The sequence below is a fragment of the Falco rusticolus genome, chromosome 8 (genome assembly GCF_015220075.1).
Source record: "Falco rusticolus isolate bFalRus1 chromosome 8, bFalRus1.pri, whole genome shotgun sequence".
Classification (NCBI taxonomy): domain Eukaryota; kingdom Metazoa; phylum Chordata; class Aves; order Falconiformes; family Falconidae; genus Falco; species Falco rusticolus.
The window spans coordinates 42483251-42489313 of NC_051194.1; positions in this window are offsets into that span (position 1 = coordinate 42483251).

The window sequence follows — 6063 nt, forward strand, 5'->3', positions numbered from 1 at the left end:
GGAGGCGCGCAGGGGCCGCGGGCGCGCGGGCGGTGCCTCCGCGCCGTGAGGCGGCCGCCCCTCGCCTGGGACCTTTCCGAGAGTGAGCGCTGCGGCTTCGTGTTTCTGAGACCCCGACCTCACAAAATCGTGTTTATCCCAATGCACGAGGAGAGCTTTCCCTGCAGGGTGTGTAGCGAAAACTGGCGCCGGTGTCAGAGTCGCTTATTTGTTGTTTCTGTTCGATACCGATGTTATTTACGCGGCCCCGCTACGGCAGTCACTGTTTTTCCTCAGGGAGGGCAAGCTGCTGTAGAGTGCCAAATCAATCAGCAAAATGGGTGCAAGTCAGATAAAAGAACATACTGGGGCTGCAGTGAAAGTATAGGAAGAGGCCAAACTAATTAAAACCAATGCAAAATTACAGTGCTGAAAGTTTAGAATCTGCCGTTATCTTGAGCTGGGACCAGGCAGTCTCCAGCAGAAACACTCCGTAAACATAGAACAAGCTACAAATAGAAATCTACATCTTAAAAACATGTGGGAAGTGGTAAGCAACAATAAAACAGACATAATAATTAATTTTGTGAAGTATTACTGGACATAAAATTTAAGGCCTACAAGAGTCAAAAATAACTTTGGGAACTTACTTCAGTTGCTGGAGGGCCCTATCGATAGAATGTGGACCCAAAATTTTCAACAAGATTAGTCTTTATCGGTAAAAAAAAATAAAAATCTGAGATGCAACTAAATAGCAGAAGAAAATAGGGCATGCTAATTTCCTTTCTAGAATCTTAAGAACTCTTACATTTGGTAATACTTTGCTGGGATAAACTGCAGTGGTTAAAGGAGTGCATATGCCATGCATCAGTAATTTTGGCCTTAAAGATCTATGATGCATATGATCTAATATGGAGAACAAAGTACACATAAAGAGCATACATGACATTTTTGTTCAACAGCTTAAGCACATTAGCTCCAGCTCCTTCAAAAAAAAATCTCTAATCAGCTCCATGACAAGCTACAAGCTGACATGTATTCTTGTGTGACCAGTCAGATGACATGAGTCAGCAGAGAAAATTTTAGAGGCCTAAGGTGCAGAGAAAGTTCTTGTGATTTAGCAGCAACATTTTTTTTTCTTGGACTGTACAAAGAATTTTGTGTAAAAGCAGGGAATTAAGCTGTTTTAAAGCAAAGTGTGATAAAGTGTATAGTAGGTTTTCGTGACAGTACTCTACCAGACTCTACATGTTTAAGACCGTGGTAACTTCCTCACAAAATCTTTTCATCTAACACCCACATAGTCTACAATAGTCTCTTTGAGTTCTGTGATTTTGTTTTAATTCCAGTTCGGGGTGTGCATTTGTTACCTTAGAAAATAATTTCTGGTTTGTGCAAATGCTTTCTCCTGTATGGCCTTGTTATTAACCAGATATATTCTTCAAGCATTTATTTGATGCAAATTAAGTCAAGAACCCACTGTGCAACTCTTAATATGCGAGGGGGCCATTACCTGAAAGTGGCACCCATTTATTTAAGAGTCCTAGAATTTTACTTGTATGGTCATACTGGCACAATGCCGAGCAGTGTTTGTAAACTTAAAAGCTTTAATTCAGTATAGCAGTAGTGAATTAGGGAAAGGAATTGGCACTTCTGAAAAGATTCTGTAGAGTAACTTTTTCCTGTACTATGAGGGTAGGCTTTGATGCTCTATGCTCAGGATTGCTCTATGCTCCTTGCTGTTCTTTGGGATGTGGTTATTGTATGAAAGGCTTAATACTGGTTTTAATCTTAGCAGAGACTAGTAGTACATTGTGAATAAAATTACAAGGTGCATGGAAAATCCATAATCCAGAGTTTGTATTATGTTCTCTCTGAGTTTGCTGCAGGACACTTTGTACAATTGTTTACTTCTGTGGTTGTGGTGGAGGGCCAAGCTCTGAAGGATGCCAACAACATTAAACCACAGGGGCAGGGCAATTATAAAAAAAACACTGAAGGCATCTTCCAAAAAGAAGGACACAAAGGAAGTTGTGACCAAAAAAGGAAACAGAAAGGATCATAAATCTCTGTGAAATGTAGAAACACATTAAGGCAGGTTAAAATGAGTTAGAGCAACACCCAGTGAAAAGGAATCAATACTGGTAACTTTAGTATTTATGAGCAGAAATCCTGCAAGAGAATCCTAAGGATCCACAAAGAATTAAGGTTGGGCAGGAAGAGCAATCATGATAAAACCGGAACAGAGAAAGTAAGGAGAGGTTTTTGGTCACTGAAGAGGTTCTTGGGAAGATTTTCACAGCAGAAATTTTCCCATCTGGAAGACCAGAGAGAGAATACGCCTCAAACCGAATGACCAGCTGAATGAACAGAAAAGATAAGCAATAATGAGTTGCAACAATCAGATGTATTAACCTTGGGATCACAAGTTAATTTGTAGCTGGGGAAAGGGGAGTGCTAAGTTTTTGCTTAACATCAATGGAACTAAGTGGTATTGGAAAGTGGCAGATGTGACGTAAGTATGACTGCCAAAAAAGGCTCCAGTAATGAACCAAGGAACTGCATAGCAATATGCCCAACATCTCCACTGGGCAAGGTAGTAGAAAGTATAATAAATAATAGGATGAAGATGGCATTGAGCTGTGTTGGCAGAGCTTTGTCGAGAAGCCTGCACTGCTACAGCTTTTACTTCACTAGTGTTACTGCTTGAGATCTAAATTTCCAAATGCCAATAAACCACTGCAATCTTTCACAAGCATTAAATCTATTAAAGCAAACAAGACATTAAAAAAACAGAGAAAACTCAGTACTATAAGCTCTTTGTGTATTCCAAGGATGTGGTCTAGATCATCTGAAAACATGTAATATGTTAAAAAGATTAGATGCAAAGCAGACGTAGAAAAAGAAATGCCATGTGATACGAATTGACAAATATAAGAGAGATTTCTTTTGCTTTTATCTGTTTTTTTAAATGAATGAATAAAACAGGAAAAAAAGAGCAGTTTTTTGTAGGACATGATTGTTATAATCACATGATACTTTGATATCAGACTTATGAGTCCTTCCTGGAAAGGTCACATATCATTTTACTTTTTAGTAGTGTCTTTGTCCACAAGGCAAACATATTAAAAAGAACTACTGTTTTCAACAATAAATTAATTTAGCTGTAAGATACCTAATAGTCTGCCAGTATGAGTGATTATGGGCCACTTCTAAAAAAGATTTTGCAGAGAAATGAGCCTTTGTGATGTGCCTGAGCAAGATGGAATGAAAACTGCCCAGCTTAATCAGGCACCCCTGCAAAGTTGGTGAGGACTACAGGGGAATGCAACCTCTTAATATTACCACTGTAAGCAGTCTGCTTGTGTTGCTTAGTTGATGAGTTTAATGAACACCAAGCACCTGGTCTTCAGGCAGACTATATAAAGCATTACAGAAAGTACTAAAAATAATCATGGTTTGGGGTGTTTATGCTCTCAAAGTTCTAACCTGGCCTTCCTAAGAACTTGTAGTCTTTGTGAAATTAGTGAACAAGTGCTAAACTGAGCTAGAAGTTACCAGTAAAGCTTTGCCTCTTCTATGAGTTGTAGCTACCATAATCTGTTTTGGAGGAACATAGAGTCTTTAAGCTTATAGGTGATGGATTTTGTATAGGCAGTGTTGGTAACCTTTTGTTGATGATTCTTATTGTGGATACTGGGTCTTCAGTCTTTTGTGATAAAGAAAATGTTCTGCTTCCTGATTAACATGGTCTGCACAGTTGTGGTCAAAAAAATACATCTGGAGGGGGAAAAAGAAATCTTGAACTGCAGCTGGATCTGCCTTACTAGTTGGTTGTGAGAAATATACTATTTATTTAATTTAAATGTTGCACAAACCCAGCTAAATAAGAAAACTTGAAGCTTTACATATTAATTTTTCTTATGGCAAGTTTGAAATGTAAACTTGTCATTTCTCTCCAACCCATTAATTCATGGGATCTGTATCTGGGAAAATCAAAATCAAAGTTGTTCTGGTTCAAAATAGCCACAATGAAGCCAAGAAGGCAGACACGCTAATGCGGGAGAGCTGTTGTAAGAACTCATGACTGTGCATTGGGACTCTGTAATTTTTCAGCTAAACTGTATGAGCCCCCAAAGAACTAGTTATTTACTTTCCTAGATGTTTCACCTTTCTTGGAACTTCGATTCCACTTCTCCCTCACCCAACCCCACCCCATGTACTTTTGACTTCTAGTAGCTGTATTTTTGGTTATTTACTATAATTGAAAAAATAAATAGGAGAATAAATTGTTGCTTTATATTCAGATGACTCTAAGTGAATAAGGTGTGAGTGCAGCTAACTGTGCTTGTGCTTAACTAAGGGCTTAGGCTTGAAGTTAATACCACACTTTTTAACTGCTGGACTATCTACATTGGGAGAGAAAAGAGAAGCTGAGAACAAAAGCCAGTTACCTCTACTTGATTGTGTACCTGGGTGTAAGTTTAGAATTTGAGTGAGGAGGAAGTTATAAAAGTTGGGGTTTGCGTAAAGTGTTGTGGTAGCAGGTCCAGATATCTCCTTTTGTACTGCTTGAACAGATTTGAAAGGGTAGGAGAAAGCAGAAAACCAAGTGTGGCCCTTCAAAAAACCTGTAGAGGAATTGTAGAGGAATGAAGCTGGGTTAATTAACACTGATAGTATACAGCTGTGGGCTGTCTTCAGGGTGGTGGGTTGGCTCATGTGGATAAGGTGCAGGTGTGGCTGGTGCTATTAAGTGGTTGAGAGCAAACGAAGAGAGGGTGGCTGAGGAAGAGAGAGGAATAAGTAAGAGAGGAGAGAGTGGGCCTTGGATGAGATGTGGTGAGACAAGGAGAAGTCAGTAGAGGGACTGTATGAAGAGTGTGCTGATATGAGATAGCAAAAGACCTCGTTGCAGTATGATAGTTTGGAGAGTGCTATGACAGTGAGGCAAAGTGTCAATCACTTTAAAATTATTTCCTCCCCTTTTACTTTGCAATTTCACACTAAAATTACCAGTTTTATCTGGAGCTGAAAGTAGATGGTAAAAGGTACTGGTTTCCACAAACCAGCTGGGTTTGTAGAAAAGGAGTGTTCTTGAGAAGGCTTTTTTTTTTTTTATAATTTCTTCTGCAATGGTTTTGGGCTTTTAAAAGCCAAGGTAAGATTTCTTTTTTTTTTCAGTGTTTTCAACCAGGTCTACCAAAAAAAGTATAATACAAGCTATCTCAATATGCCTTAGCTGGTGGGGAAAGCTGACTAGTTGTCAGGAAAAAAATATTAAAGCAATTTTAATTAACGAAGATGTATAAGAACTGGTTTAGGTAGCTGCCAGAAGCTGTCACTGTAGTAAAACCAGCTTATTCCTTTATGTCACTCTGTGGCCCTTTAGTGTTGACTAAATACAAGCAATGGTATTTGGTTACAGTTTTGGGTTAAATAGGCTGGTTTACCTTGCTTCTCCAGTAGAGACTTTGGCTTTCAGTTTCTACAATTTTTTCCTTATCCTGTTTTTTACAGTTTTATTTTATAACGGGTCTGTTCTTCTTCATACATGTTTATGTGACTGTAAGCCCTTAACGTCAGATCTTTTTTTTTCCTAGATGACAGAAATGGATGTCCTGGTAATGTTTAAAGGAACCATAATGTACAGTATATATCATAGGTTGCTTGCTGAATGTGCAACAGCAGAGATACTGGTGGTGTCATGAGTGTTCATGTTGAACTGTGGGATCTTAAGGTTTTTTATTCAAATTTGCTTTCTGAGTACAAGATTACAGAAAAAAAATACTATAGAATTATTTTAGATGAAAAAATATAGATATAGTAAAGACAAGTAGGAAGCCTGGAGGCAAGAGAGTAAGGTACAAGTGACTGATAACATGCTAGCCAGCAGCTAGCCTGAAGGCATTCAGTGTTCAGAGAATGAAAGGTATGTGCACAGAGATGTTTGGTAGGCATATATTTGTGTATAAAGGGTGTTTTTGTGAAGTGTGCCAAGTTCCTTTGCTACATGCATAGTTTTAATTTATGCTGAGTGTAATGGCATTGTGGTTACCAGTCAGTTAGCTTAATTGGTTCAAT